The following is a 17,133-nucleotide window of genomic DNA, read 5'->3' on the forward strand; positions in this document are numbered from 1 at the left end:
GAGTATCCGCTGACCAAATATTCGTTACCAGTCCTTTGCCTTTCTCCGGTTGTCAGGGGTACCGCGAGCACCACGAGCGTAGTTGAAAAACACCATTTAAAAAAAGCGAAAACACCGGTTAAACATAGCGAGAACACCTGGTAAACGCCTGTTAGCAGGCTTCTAGTTTTCATCACACCTTTCTACGGTGGCCAAGAGTTCTCGTCGATCCGCCATTGCCATGTGTGGCAGCAACATTGCGAAGAGGACAGGTATTTTGGAGCTATTTCCTCGGTAACTATTAGTAATTTTCTCCGGAGAGCATCCAAGACATATGTAAAGGAAGATTGGTAAGTTTGTTACACAGCTTTAACAAAAATAATCCGTTCGATTTAACCGCAATAAGTCATCGAGGGGTTCGACTTTCAAAGATTTTTGGGTTTCAAGAAGTCATATAAAAATAGGCAGCTGTATGCATGGTGTGGAATACATGATACTGTACTATAAGTCTGCAATCTTTTCACTCTTAATTTTTTTATTGCGTATCTGCTTTTGTTATTTTCTACTTGTCTACTTAACAATTACAACATTTCTATTGAGGTGGATAGTGGCGAAATATCTACCGAGTGCTAAAGGCTGGAGCTATATATTTTTAAAGCCACTATCCGCCGAAATGGAAATGTTATGATTGTTTTAGTATATAAATTGAGCTTTAGAACAATGTTCTTTTCTGAAACACTTGCAAATCGCCTGTTACACCCTCCATTTTGCTTGTTCTCAGGGCACAGAAAAATATCCACCTCCTGGGAGGTGTACATTGCATTTTATACCGACTTTCTCAACCAATTAAAATCGCTTGTTCTTGCGAGGTTCCCGACTTTTATATACTTAAATAAGTTATATACTTATGAAGTATCTAGATACCCAAGAGCCGGTAACGCATGCCCAAATAAAAGCAACCAATTTTTATAATTTTGTAAAAATAAGCCATATGAAGCATATTTATCAATCCAAAAAAATGTAGCACTGTTAAGAAATTAAGGGCGATTTGGATGACAAAGAGTTTGTTATTTAGAGCAATTCGCAAAGGCTGGCTGGGTGTGTGAGTGTGACGTGGGTGTGTGTGTGCTTGTGTGTTTAAGTTTGCTAAAGTCCTATCATGTTCTACATACTTTGCTGACCAAGCCTAATAAGCCTCTGGCTTCGGCTTTTCCCTTATTGTATATACATTTAAAATATTCAATAAAGATTGATTGATTGAGATTGAGACCATAACAAAGAAATTCGAGTTGACACTTGGAAAAATTTTGAGTGAACCGGAGCGATTGTCGAAAGACTACATGCTTGTATATACTATAATATAACTAACTCAGTGACTCTTGAATGTTATCTGCTACAATTCTACAATAACAGTCTGGAAAGGTTTATAGTGTTTACAAGCAAGAAAAACATTCAATTCTGACAAAAAGCTCAATTTAGATTGGCTTGCCCTTTCTAAACAAATATAGAATAATTTGAACTCACAAGTTATAAATCTATGGCAACTTGTCTCACATGTCACACATGGAAATAACTCTTTGCGTTCTAAGTGGCATAGCAAGAGTTAGAAAGCAGTTTGGAAGTGTGCTGAAATATTTTAAAACAACAAGCACAAGTAAATCGACAATAAGCGAAAAGTTTACTATTTTCAAGTAACTTGGGTTTTTGAAATGTGTGACAATTCCATGGTCTTCGTTTGTGATCAGAATTTTTGTCAAATGCACAGTCAATACTTTTTGCAGAGTTCTCCAATGAAACAAAAACAGAATAGATTGGTAGCATCTATCGGTTATTATTCTACTGTTTTAATGTACTGTGACACTGTACATTTTCTTTATTTCGAAAATATATGCAACCTAATGCATGATGTTCAAAATTGTATAGCACCTAAGAACATTGTCGAACTTTTCACAGATACTAAAAAAGTTCATTCATATAACACTAGATCATCGACATCTAATAATTTCTATATCAAACATGCAAAACTCCAGCTCCAATACAAATCATTTTCCAGGCTTGGCACAAGGCTATGGAATGAGCTACCGTCTTCCCTAAAAGAAAATGGCAAAAAAGCATTCAAAACGAAATTACATCAAGAACTCTTTGAAAGTCTTCAAGCAGATTGATGAGTACGTTGATATCTCCCATATAGGCAAAGCTATTCAAGCTCGATAGGCCAATTTCAACGTAGGATACCATTTTTATGACTAATGAACAACTTTGATATATTCCTCCAACAAACATTGCTCTACAGTATACAGGAAAACTAAACTCCTCCCATTGTGTACCTGTTCGTCTTGCTCGTCCTGTGTTTGTTATTTCTGAAATAACTGTAACTATAATTGTAGCTATTATTTAAGCTGAACCCGCCTAGATTAGCCTGTTCTATTAGCGGGTGAGCACATAAAAGAAACAATGTATTTATGTAACAAAACCATAAATATTCATATTTCATTATAGAAACGTCGTATGACAACCAATCTAGATAGATGAGATATAGGTGTCAAGGGGGGTGCAACAACATGTTTATGTGGTACTGTACCTGTTGTCATTGACAATGACCTTGTTTAAAATGAATAAAATTACGTAACATTTTTAAACTCTCACTCGCAGCCGTGTTTTACAATTTTACCATAAACTTTGGAGATTGGGAGAGCATTTTACTGTAAACGTGGATACTTACCAGATCACTTAAATATATATGTAGTGTGCATTGCATTTTTATCACAAAGTTCACTTTTAAACACAGGCACGGTATAAAAGGGCCTAAGCCCCGCCCCTATTTTTAAAATGGAGAGAAAGTCCAATATGGCGGCCATTACCGCTACAAGCCCAGTAAAGAAAGAATGCCCCAAATCTAATTATTTGATAGCAAACGAATTAATAATTTCCCAAATGGAAGAAAATATATGTTTGATTTGTACTTCAAGCCTATCTTGGCAGCGAGAAATGCATATTTGTATTAGAATTCGTACATTTACGGCGCGATTTCAAATCTCCTGCCTTTACTTTCGACGCCATTTTTGGTATGCTTACCATCCCGACCCTCCTAGGGAAGGATTTGGTGAGCTTGGGCCCGCAATGACCACAGTTATTGCTTAGCAGTCTATCCTAAGGGACCATGCATTAAAAGTGTGAGAACCCCACTTGGAATCCACGCCAAATCCACATTGAAAAAATGTTAAAATTCTTTCAGTCTGTACTGTATGTAATTTGATTGACATCTCAATTCAGGTCACAAATGACTCTACCCGGGTCTATTTTCCGAAGGCTGTCTGAAATACCCTAATATTGCAGGTTTGAGTTAATGCCTTTCCCTGATAGAATAAATAGAAAAAAATATAAAAAGATAAGTGAAATTTTAGAAATAAAGTTTGATGTTGTTTTATGTGTTTCTGAAAATAGCAATACAGTTAGGCAAGCATGTGATGTCTACATTCCTTGAATTGTATTTTCTTAAGGTGGAACTGTCCTAGCAACATGATCTCAACTGAAAACAGTTGTGGCCCCCTAATCATGTAGTAATAACTCAGATTCCAGAAATTGTCTTTCTCTTTTGTTTTTCCTCACACCCTGACTATACTAATACTGAACAAAGCAAAAATTAATAATTTTGCACATTTCTGAAAAAAACTCCTCAAACCGAAGAAAAGTGTTAGCCCAAGGGACTTTATTACCAAAGCAGTAACAGTGGTATCTATGTCCTGAGGTGCTTAACATATATTGAGCTTTGTCCTCCTAATGTATGGTATGAGAGTCTGGTGGAGTGTCATGTACGTATGTAACACAGCCTTATTGTAAAAAAAAATTCTGAAAGCTATTTTCAATATTATTTTTCTAGAGTGTTATTTAATTAATAAATAAATAATTAACACAAAAATCAGGACACTTATTACTATTACCTGTATGTAATTCCTACAAAGGATATTTCAACTGTTTTTTTTTTCAACAGTACAACAATCAATTAATAACATGTGGAAAGTCCCAAAAAGCCCTAGCATTGCAACAATGTGAAAAACAATATTTAATAATGCCTAAATCTCTGTGCTGTGTTTCTAATTTTACAATACTCGGGAGTATGGAGAGTATACTGACCTGCTTGAAGGAGGAGAATGACATAATTTAGCCATAGGACATAGGGGCGGGGATTGGAGGATTGGATAGGACAGAGTATATGAGACTATAATCCCAAACCACTGGAAAATAAGGTGAATGATGGCCTTAATAGTACTTTTAATCCAGCACAGGTACGTTTGTGGGGTAAATTACATAAAAGGAAAAATATCGAGTAGGTAGATCTATGATTTTAAGTAAATAGAAAATTCCAACTCCCATCGGCTCAAGTTAATAGTGCTAGAGGAAATATAGATTGGACACAAATTTAAAAGATAATTTATTGTACCTCTGACAATACATACTCTACTGTATATATATTTAATATAGATTGATCAATAGTTGTCTGTATCTTAATAAGGACTTGTTTCAATTCAAAATTGTGAATAGTCCTAGATGTTGCTTTTGTTTGTCCGAACAATAAACTGTGGAACATTTGTTCATTGATTGTAGTGAATCAAGAATTATATTCGGGGTTGAATGTGATATCCCTGCAACAACTTTTGTGCTTTTGATGTATAAAAAATGTATATATAAAGTAAGGAATGTTTGTAGGGTTCCCTCTTTGAAAAAAAAGCATCCTCTTGTTTATATAGAGTTGCATACAATAGAGAAAGTAGAGCGGCATGCAGCACATTTGAGGTGACTTACTACAGTACAAGAAGTTTGACACCTCTCCACTTTGCACTTTTGCTACGAGGGTGCATTGCACTGACTTGTAGATACAAATACACTACATTACGAGTAAGGGTGAAAGTTCATACATGCTGAAATATTTCAAGGTAGGGCCTGGTCTCTCCAAGATATTAAGTCACCCTACCTAATCTAATAGCATTAATCCTGCCTACAGATTGCAAGTTTCAATGACACAAATACATGGAGCTTGAAGATACTATCATTTTCCAATTGCGGGGGAATTTTAAACAATTTTACATGGGTGTTTTTGAAAAAAAGGAAGGATGTTTATTTTAGGGGTTTAATGTATTTATACAACATTAACCCCTATTATTTAGACCACCACAACTTCATCCAGGAGGGTAAATTCGACAACTGACTTGACTAGTATTTTGCTTGATACCTATATTCTAAGAATTGATGCCAAAACCCAATGAAAGAATTTTGAGATCGCGAGATCTCAAGAACGTTGATAATGCCTCACCATTCATTCAGCGTTGCAACAATTAAATTTGCATCTAATCAATCAAATTCCCACAACTATTTTTTTTTTGGTGATTAACTAGCACGCTATGTAAATTGAGGAGTCGTTGGAAACCTCCTAAACTTGCACTTAACGTAACTAAACAGCACATAATTCCAGCACCTTTCCCCTGATCTCTATGTTTTGGTCATTTTCTATAGCTATTGTCTAAATTGCAAAATAGAATGGAATAAACATTAGTCGGAAAAGATTCGGAAACCAACCAAGCAAAATGTGATCACATTCCATTTCACACTCTAGACATGGCTATAGAAAACGAAGAAAAACATTGAGGGTCTGAGGGAGAAGAGCTGGAATTATGTGTCATTTGGGGTTGATAAAAAGAAAGTATGTAATAGAAAAAAGAAAAAAAAACAAATGTATAATGAGTATAGTGTTGGGGAAGATATGTAATGTTTTAATATAAAATAGAAAAAGGTATTTAAAAAAGAGAGCATAAGTACAAGAGTATAAGAATTCAGGAGCACAGGAGTATGGGAGTACAAGAGTATAGAAAGTACAGGAGTATGGAGAGTACAGGAGTATAGTAGTACAGGAGAATAGGGAGTACAGGAGTATGGTATTACAGGAGTATGGGAGTACAAGAGTATGGTAGTACAGAGTATGCAAGTACAGGAGTAAGCGAGTACGGGAGTACAGGACTATGGGAGTACAGAAGTATGGGATTTCAGGAGTACATGGCAGTTCAGGAGTACAGGAGTATTGGTGTCCGGAGTATGGGAGTACAGGAGTATGGAAGTACAGGAGTATGAGGGTACAGGAGTATGGGGATACAGGAGTATAATCAGTACAGGAGTAAAGGGAGTACAGGACTATGGGAATACAGGAGTATGACGGTACAGAAGTATGGGTAGAAGAGTATGGGAGTACAGGAGTACGAGGGTACAGGAGTATGGGGGTACAGGTGTATGAGGGTATGGGAGTACAGGACTATGGGAGTACACGAGTATGGGGGTACAGGAGTATGGCAGTACAGGAGAATAGGGAGAACATGAATATTGGAGTGCAGGAATATGGGAGTACAGGAGTATTGGGAGTACACGAGTATGGGGGTACAGAAGTATGGCAGTACAGGAGTATAGGGAGTATGGGAGTACAGTAGTATTATTGGAGTCTGGAGTATGGGGGTACAGAAGTATCGGAGTACAGGAATATGGCAATACAGGAGTATAGGGAGTACAAGACTATGGGAGTACAGGAATATGGAAGACCTGAGGCCGATCACGCTGACACCCCCCCTAGCAAAGATCTTAGAAGGGTTCACCCTGGATCTGCTTACATCACAAGAAATTAAAAATCTTGACATCAAGCAGTTTTCCATGAGCGGGAAGAGCACGACCCATGCGTTAGTGTATATGCTTCATGTTATTCTAGAGGCACTTGACAGAGGCAACAATTATGTTAGAATTTTCTTCACTGACTTCAGCAAGGGGTTCGATTTAGTAGATCACCACTCCTTGCTGAGCGAAATGCGTTCAGTTCACTAGATGTCCATCCTGTTATAACTAGATGGGTTTTTTCGTTCTTAACGGATAGGTCACAGCGCCTAAGAATAGGAAGCTCATTGTCTTTGCCTGTGTCCCCTAATGGGGTAATCCCTCAGGGAACTAAGCCAGCACCTCTGTTGTTTGCGATATTAGTAAACAAGCTAGTGGCACAATGGCCAGCACGTATGAAATATGTAGATGACACAACCGTATTTGAGGTAATCCCGCGTTGTAGTCCTAGCTACCTACAAGTAGTCGTAAATGACATTAGTAACTTTGCGTCCAGTCGTGGCATGCGACTTAACCCGAAGAAATGCAGAGAACTGAGTGTTAGCTTCCTTCAATACCAACCATCCCTCCCTGGGGAGTTGTATATTTCTGGTTTACCTATTAAGAGAGTGGATAGTTACAAGATCCTTGGAGTCCACTTGAGTAGTGACCTCACGTGGAGCGTGCATGTAGAGTACGTTATTAAGAAGGCCAGCAAATGGTTATATGCCTTAAGATCACTAAAAAAATTTGGTGTTCAGTCTAATGACTTAGTCCGCATATACTGTGTGTTGATAAGATCGGTACTAGAATATGCAGCACCAGTGTGGGCAGGTCTACCAGCTTTCCTATCAGACTTGCTGGAAGCGGTGCAAAGGATAGCGATGCGCGTTATTTCCCCACAGACTGATTGTTGCACGGCTCTTACCAATGCAGGGTTCATGTCCTTATCTGCTCGCCGTGATAGCCTCTGTGAGAGTTTTGTCACTAAAGTGAAGATATTGCCTCCTCTAAACTATATCATTCCTAAAGCAACAGAAGTCAACCATAGCTACTCACTCCGGTCTGCTGGCTACATGCATACCGATAGGTTTCAAGGAAATACAGACAGGTTTGATAATTTTGTTAGTGTGCGATTTCAGTAATATTGTGTAAAGTAGTGGCATGCATGACCCTTCACTGTAATTCAGACTTTTGTCTGTGAGAGTGTCGTAATAAACTATTATCATCACCATCATCATCATGGGAGTACAGAGTATGGGAGTACAGGACTATGGGAGTACAGGAGTATGGGAATACAGAGTATGAGGGTACAGAAGTATAGAGAGTACAGGAGGACATATGAGGGTATTGGAGTACAGGAGTATGGTAGTACAAGAGTAGGAGAGTATGGGAGTACAGGAGTATGGGGGTAGAGGACTATGGGAGTACAGGAGTATTGAAGTACAGGAGTATGGGGGTAGAGGACTATGGGAGTACAGGAGTATGGGAGTACAGGAGTTTGGGAATACAGGAGTATGGAAGTACAGGAGTATGGAAGTACAGGAGTATGGAATTACAGGAGTATGGAAGTACAGGAGCATGGGAGTACAGGAGTGTGGAAGTACAGGAATATGGGAGTACAGGACTATGGGGGTAGAGGACTATGGGAGTACAGGAGTATGGACTAGGACTATGGTATTACAGGAGTATTGCACTCCGGAGTATGGGAGTATAGGGGGTACAGGAGTATACGAGAAACACCCCTTAATAGATTGATATAGATATGTCAATTCAATATGTGTGGCAATAGTACAAGAAAGGGCATCGTTGATTGCTAATTTTGTTTTTTTGGACATCAATCCTGACAGGTTACCAAAGAGAAAGTGTTTCTGTAATTAAACCTTAGATGTCTTGCTCTATAACAATGTTGCGAAAAAATTTTATTGATTGCAAACGTTTCTATTAATGGCGTCAGATTGAAAAAAAATGAAATATTTTTTAATGAATATTCCAAGGGATGTGCCCAAATGCTTGGGTTTTAAATAATGTGGGAAAGGCTGAGCAGGAAATGCATGCTTTTCAAAAGGTATAATTGAAATGCTGAAAATTATCAATAGGCATGGAGGATGTTAACAATTTATTTTCCAAGGTTAATATGAAATAATGGATCATGATACAGAAATTTTGACTTTTGTTTTACAGAGATGGTTGCAACTTGAATATAACAGCTGGGCTTAGAGCATGGGAGAAAGAAGAAAATTCCTCATGGTTATGTTAGTCTGGTATGTTTTGTATTTAATAATATAGTTATTTGTTGTCAAACCTCCTTCTCTTTCTTACATTTTATTAGAACTCCTGTACTTGAGTGTCCCTCTTGCTGGCAGAAGGCATACAGATTGAAAGACTGTGCTTATTCAAGAAATTGTGGTTACAGATGAGACAGCCTGTGGGAGGTATAAAATGTTGTAAGGAAAATATTTTCTTTCCTCATATTGCCATTAGGTCAAGCCCCACTCATAGCATAAAGCTAGATCCGCCCCTGTTTATATGAATTACATAGTAATCATAAACATGTAAAATTGTAGAATAGCTTGTTGCACTGTGCTATGACAAGGTACTGAAAATAAAGGATTGTAGCTTGCTTCATTGCAACCATATGGCATCGCCATCATCAGTCAAATATGTCAAGCAAGGAGTCAGTGAGAGATGGGAGGAATAATGAAAAAATTCTAAGGACCTGGTCCCATGTGTGAGATAAGCTGATCCTCGGTTAGTCCCCCTTTCTATTGAGGAGGCAAGTTGCAAACCTTTATTTCCATGAACAAATTGATTATTGCTTTTAATTTCTATTTCCTTTTGTATTATCTTGCTTATTATTGTTTTAGTGTGTTATGGAAACCACTCTATGTTTATAAAGAATTAAAGGTGCCCTCCGAAAAACTGTTTGGATTGCCTAACAACTTGACTCATTGATACTGGTTGGACAGTTACAAAGTATAAGGTTGCATAATAAAAAAAAGGTTGAAAAATAAGGTTGCATACATGGGTGTGAATAGTTTTTTAGATTGGTAAAAATAACATTTGCTATTATCTATTATTTTCTTCTGTTATGCATTGTGGCTTCCCAATGCTCCCATATTCCTACAGTACATTCCTATACTCCCATACTCTAAATACTCCATATACTCCATATAATCCCTTACTGCCATACTCCCTATACTCTGGTACATTGAGTTAGGTTAATATATGTTGCATGGATTGCTCATAGTACAGCACATAAGAATAAGTTGCTGAAAATAGGTTTCACAGAAGCATACATTGGAAGTAATGACTGTCATGACTAACATTGCTCTAGGAGTACATTCATATTTTTCTGTATCCGTTGAAGTTTATTATTTGTAACATTTAAAAGGCTAAGAAAATAATTACCTGGGTAAGTATGGTTTTGGAGATTAAAAATATAATCTTTAATCATCATTATTTTAACATGTCCTTGTAGTGTGCACTGGGACAAGAGGACATAAAGCCCTATCTTGGGTAAATTAATGTGAGGTGTTTCTCCAAAGAAACCATGATGATTTCTTGGCAAGGTCCAATGGGTAATTTGGAATGGGCTTCTTTAAAGGTTGGTATTTACTTTCTGGGGTAGCTCCATAATAATTTGAAAACATGATGCTACTGCAGTTTTATTATAGTCATTCTAGTCATTATATTTATATTATTTACCAAACTTCTGCTGTTCAGGGGTTGTCTGTTAATATTGCCATGAAATAATTTTATAATGAATCAAATAAGTTTTCAGGCAAAATAAGCATTTTGGCCTCATTATAGAGGGGGTGCCATCCAATTCTGCATAGATCACTTAAAGGTATTTTTTTAGATGTAATATTTATGTAATAATTCCAGATGATATTTCAGTGGTACATCTTCTGAGCAGCATTGTTGTTGTGTGACACACCCACTATACATCGGCCATCTGTTGTTATCTGTTTCACCGAGGCTCCCTTTGGTGCCAAAATGTAAGGAACCATCAGGCCTGTACCCAGGGGCGAAACGGCACTTTTGCAATAGATGTGCTATTTGTAGACAAACTATGAAGCACAAGGGAATTGATAAAAAAGGCATTCTAGATCACTCTGGTATATCATAAATCTATAATGTATGTGTTAAGTTGGTCGATGTCACCATAGAAGTTACACAAGTTGACCTACTCAGTATTCCAGGAAAAACAACTAATTCTATTTTACAAGCTTCATATTTTATATACACAATTGTTAAGGTCTATTAAGGAATGCATAGGTGTGGCTATAATTATCCTATGAGTATGATTAATCATGTACTGTAATCACGTATGTAATCTGGTATGCATGGTTGTTAGCTCTGGACACGTATAGGGTATTCTAACAATATACAAGTCAAACGTTTTTTTCATAAAAAAAACTTTTGCCTGGGGTGGTCAGATTTTGACCACAAAAGTCCCCCCTGGCACGTGAAAATTAGGACATGGTACGGTCATATGTATTCCCCGCTTGCAACATTAAAGATAGAGGATTCAATGACAAGGCAGTCCATGAAACTGTAACTGTGTCAATGAAATAAGGTGTGAGCCCTAAGAACTGGGGTGTCATGTAAAGAGTGTAGGACATGCCAATGAAATGTGAATATGCCTCTTAAAATCCAGCCTCTTAAAAAGTTATTTCTTCTGTTTAGTGGGGAAATAATATAAGTTTGTATCAGGAAAAGCATGTGAAATCTCCATATAAAAGAGTTGGTTAGTTTGTAGAATGAACTATGCCCATATAGCATTTGAAACTGTATTAAAAATAAGCCTCTTGTAATCATGTAAAATGCTGTTGCAAAAAATCATGAAGTTTCCTTGTATTAGTTTCAGTGGGATGATAGCACCCCGAGTCTTGCTGAGTGAAGATCCAAAGGACCATGTTATCTAAAATCTGGACACTTTTTGTTGAGAGTATGTCTATGAGTCATTATTCATTTGAGAGGGCTGTGCCACATGCCCCTTCTGTGTAAGGTTTTTCGTAAATTTATATTAAAGTATAAATTGCAAGTATTTATAAACAAAGAATTAATCCTACAATTTACAAGCAGTTGCTCTTAGAACCAACAATTGAAATTCTTGGTGAGGAAATAAGCAAACCCCCACTATACATGATATAGTGCTTACCAACTCATAAGAACCCCTATTTTTGTTATTAAGCCTGACCTGAAGGTGTTTTATGCAGGTTTTTCAAAAAGGTTCGTATTGATATTATTCACTTGTGTAACAGGGTATGTATATTAATTGAAAGGTTATTCCTCATGTAATGAAAATCAACAAGGTGTTCCCAAATTATTAATAGCTCAAGTATATATTCAAGTATTATGATTTGTTTGTGTGTTTTTCTATTTTTTCAAGATTTTTTTTTAGGTTTAGGGGTAGGGTTTTCTACAAGAACCTGGGTTGAAATACATATTTTTAGGTAACATGTTCTAACATGTTCTTAAACTCTTGTAATGTTGTTAAGTACTATATGTGTTATTGAAAGTTGAATGTGTTACCTGTAAAGCATGGGTATAAGGCATATGGCTGGTGTTAGATTACGCGATTTGTTGAAACATTTTCATGTAAAGGGGGTGTCAAAGATACTGACAGAGGCTGTGGTGTTTAATGTATGTATACTTATTTATTTTTATTTATTTAAGATTTTTAAATGTATATTTGAATTTGAAAATTATATTATTTTGGGAAGACATTGAGTGATATAAATAGATGTTGAGTCACTTTAACTGGCTATACCAAAATGGGATGGTTCTTGAGATCTTCTGTCATTGAAATGTTTGTTGTTTTCAAATTCTAAAAGACAAGAGAAAACAGTTGATCAGCATGAAGTCATTTTTTAAGAGGACCTGTATAACCTAGAAAATACACCTGTAACCTACGTGACCTATGTATGCTCTTCTGTTTTACCGGACAACAATCATACAAACCCAGGCCTGTATAACCTAGAAAATACACCTGTAACCTACGTAACCTATGTATGCTCTTCTGTTTTACCGGACAACAATCATACAAACCCAGGCCTGTATAACCTAGAAAATACATCTGTAACCTATGTATGCTCTTCTGTTTTACCGGACAACAATCATACAAACCCAGGCCTGTATAACCTAGAAAATACATGTGTAACCTACGTAACCTATGTATGCTCTTCTGTTTTACCGGACAACAATCATACAAAACCCAGGCCTGTATAACCTAGAAAATACATCTGTAACCTACGTAACCTATGTATGCTCTTCTGTTTTACCAGACAACAATCATACAAACCCAGGCCTGTATAACCTAGAAAATACATCTGTAACCTACGTAACCTATGTATGCTCTTCTGTTTTACCGGACAACAATCCTACAAACCCAGGCCTGTATAACCTAGAAAATACATCTGTAACCTACGTAACCTATGTATGCTCTTCTGTTTTACCGGACAACAATCCTACAAACCCAGGCCTGTATAACCTAGAAAATACATCTGTAACCTATGTATGCTCTTCTGTTTTACCGGACAACAATCCTACAAACCCAGGCCTGTATAACCTAGAAAATACATCTGTAACCTACGTAACCTATGTATGCTCTTCTGTTTTACCGGACAACAATCCTACAAACCCAGGCCTGTATAACCTAGAAAATACATCTGTAACCTACGTAACCTATGTATGCTCTTCTGTTTTACCGGACAACAATCCTACAAACCCAGGCCTGTATAACCTAGAAAATACATATGTAACCTACGTAACCTATGTATGCTCTTCTGTTTTACCGGACAACAATCATACAAACCCAGGCCTGTACAATCCTACAAACCCAGGCCTGTACAATCCTACAAACCCAGGCCTGTAGCCAGGGGGGGTGACTGGAAGGTTCACTCCATTCTCAAATAGAGAATGGTCCTCATAATAAACCCCATCCCTCCCAATGAAAATTCTGGTACAAACTCTACAGTTAGAATAAAGTTATTTTTTATTGTGTGCATGTGTATGTGTATACGGATCTGCTTTTTTAAACACCTGTTCTATGTAAATCAACCAACGAAATATGCCAGAAAATGTAGTTAACTAGTTTACTGTTGTTTATTAGTCTGTTTTAGGACAGAAAATATGTTGTCAATCAATCATAGGTCATTTATATTATTTATTTATTTATTAATGAAGCAACTTAATTAACATGAAACATTTAAAAAGTGTATAAATAAAAACAAATGTAGAGTACTTGAGTAATTATGAAGATTCAAATTAGAATCCATAATGTTATGTATAGCATAAAAAATTACCCCAAAAGTTCTAACCACATGTCATGTAAATTCAATGAGCTCTGAACCTTTGCAGCAGGTGTATATGTTGACTCTTATGCTTGCAATGACGTGCAACGACATTCTGCACCCGATGTTTACAGATACGAGCAATATATATATTAAAATGTGATGAATGAGTAAACGCAGCGGCGGTAATCGCGGGCTCAAAATCGAGGGTTTATGAAGAAGAGATAGATGTTATGTTTGTCAGTTTAAGGAATTGAAAGCAATTAGAAATCTTGAACCTACAACCTTCATTGGTCTTGGTCCTGGTTCAAAGGGAAAGTTATATACGGAGTATCTACAGGGTATTTCAAAGGTACGTACGTAAAAGTTTTTGTTAAGTACTTTGTGTTCGTGTGCTTGTCTCGCGTGTCATTGGAATAAGTTCCATCACAGCTGTACGATATAAGTTTGATAGTTTCGCTACAAGATTAAGAAAAACATCAATGTTATGAGAATAGTTATTATGTAGATTATGAGATTGGTTTGTATGCAAAATTGAAAATGTAGGCCATTTCTACATTTACTGCTAAATGGTTTCCTGTTTGCATGTCTTTTTTTCCTTTGACTCGATTTGATATATTGAAAGAAAAGGCAGTGTATAAAGCTTTAGTTAATTAAAATCGATTCGTCTTGCACTATTTTTGCAGGTATATTGCTATTTAGTGACCAACAGTAATTTGATGAGGAAGTCACGTACTGTGTTACTGAATGAAACGAAAAAATGAAGAGAAAGAAGGAAAGCCCTTTTTTAAGATTGCTGTGTTAGCTAACAGTATTTAAAATGACAGTTAAAGCAGTGATATATTCGTCAGTATTTTTATCATAGAATGTGTTATGTATGAATGGCTGATTATGTTATTGCGTTGGTGACACTTATTCTTCAAGTTATCTATAAAATGTAATGAGGACATTGATCTTTACATTTATTTATTTATTAAGGAAATCTACATATGTGTATGGTTATTGTGTGTTATGTTCTTCGTAAAGTAGGACGCTCACCTGTAAATAGATGGATGATAAATTTCCATACCCAAATTATTAAAGTACTTTTATAGTTACTTGGACATGGAAACTGTAAGAAAAAAACAGTGAGTTAGTTGCTTAAAATGAATGAAAATGGTTTAAAACATTGAAAATGCACTGGCTGGTGTTCAATGTCATATATTCAGTGATAAAGAGATTTTGTAATTAATGAGAGCCCTATTTGGGCAAATGTACATGAGTGGTTGCCCATTCATCATGGTATCATCATGGTATTTATAAAGAGTAATCGTAACCATGTATATAGACTTGATATATGTTATAGTCGCCCAACCTTGAGATTGAATTATTCACTGTGTGTGTTTTTGAATGTTTGTTTTGAAAGAGTATTCAGATGTTTTGAAGTCTAGAAGTATTTGAATTCTTGAGAAGACCACAGAGACCTCCAGCATAAGTTAGTTAAGGTTATTTTAATTTTTTTTGCATTGATGTAATAACTTACGTTACTTTTCCATATGGTTGGTATGTCATTTTTATCATGTAAGGTTAGGCTCTTTTTGTGTATGTGTTAAATATTGCATATAAGCTTGTTGAAAATTTACAGGTTGATTGAATGGGACCTTTATGATTATAGTTTTATTTTATAATTGATATCTACTTTCAGTGTATATTGTTTTAGCAAGAGTTTGGTAATATGAAAGTTCTACAGTATCCAAATATTATCATCCCACATGCAAAGTATGCAATATAATCATGGACCCTTCATAATTCATGTTATAGATATTTTGGTAGCTGTTCGCATTTGTTATGCAACTGCAGATCCATTAAATGTAATTAAGGAAAAATCAACAGAAGATAGAAAATTCTTAGTAAGTTGTGTGTGTTGGGGTTGATGAATTGCATAGCATTTGAATATGGAATAATATTATATTATCTTTTGTCACATATTGATATCATTGTCAGATTCAAGGTAGATGGAGGAGGATGGATGGTGCCCCTCCCCTTTTCCTTTATGAGAAATACTGAATTTTATACACTAGCCATTTGAAACACCCATGTTCCCATGGAGGTCTGTGGTTAATGTGAAGGTTTAGAGCAATCTAGAACAAAAATCTGTCTGTAGGGGGTGGGGGAATTGACAGCTCTGGACTTTTCCATACCGTAGGGACAAATAACATTAGCAAAAATAACATTAGCAATTTAAATGTACTTTGCAATAGTCATGTAGCAAACAAGAGCAAAATGTGAATAAAGAAATATGAATATGCCAGATAGAGATAATGTATTTTTCCTTTGTATTGGTAACTGTTGTCTTTATAGTATGTATAGTAATTATTACAAATGAACATGCTGAAGTGTAATGGCACTTTTGAAGATAAAGAGCTATTACAGAGGATTTGTTGTCAGGTATTTGTCCTGTTTATGGTTTGAGGGGTAGGGCATTTGACTTTGTACCAAGGGGGTGGGGGGTTTTTCTTTGTTGTTTTTTCTAGTGGGTGGAAGTATAATCACCTTCGGGACCATGAGGGTGGGGGCTTCCATTGATTAGTGCATTACTTGATTGTAGTTGGAACAATAGCTGCTACTGTATTGCTATTGAAAGAATAGTTGATAAAGTTTATAAATCCAGAATTTCAAGGAATGAATCATGTATAAAAAGCTATTTATCAGTGATGTTTGTTATGCTGTAATGCATTCCTATTTAAAGTGACACATTATGGGAACTGTCGTCTTTGTACTCGTTGTGAATAAGGAAAAAGGGAATTATGTTGCCGAGCAGCCCTTTTTCGAGCTCCCTGTGTGCGGTTTTTCCACAGCCGTTAGCCCAGTCGCCCGATGTTTCTACCGTAGTGGATTGAACCTTGTTTTTTCCGCTAACATCTAAATTGTGCTTACCTTACTTGCGGGCTCCGAGCTTGCCAGTTGGAAGAGAGAATCGTGACAAAGTACTTAGGACATCATTAAGTCCCACGATAGTTGAAATCCGCGTTATCAAAAAGAAACTTGATACGCAGGCCTTCTGTCAGAAGTGTTGGAGCTTTGGACACGATTCTCTGTTTTTTGCCAAGGCCAAAATTGTCCTCGAGGGGACTTTGAAAAAGAGATGAATGCCATGGAGAATATTTGGTTTTGCGTCTTTGACTTGGCAAAAGACTTCTAAAAATTTTGTTGCGTTTTGGCGGGAGCTATGTCTCACGCCCAATTT

The 17,133-nt window shown here is 36.5% G+C and overlaps 1 long non-coding RNA gene across 6 annotated transcripts; it reads left to right on the top strand.

Moving 5' to 3' along the window:
• Nucleotides 1-78: 78 nt before the first annotated feature.
• Nucleotides 79-12,465, top strand: LOC116618674. Of its 6 annotated transcripts, XR_004296290.2 has the most exons (5): nucleotides 79-329; nucleotides 8,791-8,870; nucleotides 8,939-9,041; nucleotides 10,088-10,213; nucleotides 11,474-12,465. It is a non-coding gene; the product is annotated as an uncharacterized LOC116618674 (long non-coding RNA). The 6 variants fall into 6 exon arrangements; XR_007306946.1 differs by having other exon boundaries at nucleotides 8,791-9,041; XR_007306947.1 differs by lacking the exon at nucleotides 11,474-12,465 and adding an exon at nucleotides 10,495-10,810 and having other exon boundaries at nucleotides 8,791-9,041.
• Nucleotides 12,466-17,133: the final 4,668 nt, after the last annotated feature.

This window comes from Nematostella vectensis, chromosome 2 (assembly GCF_932526225.1).
Source record: "Nematostella vectensis chromosome 2, jaNemVect1.1, whole genome shotgun sequence".
Lineage (NCBI taxonomy): Eukaryota > Metazoa > Cnidaria > Anthozoa > Actiniaria > Edwardsiidae > Nematostella > Nematostella vectensis.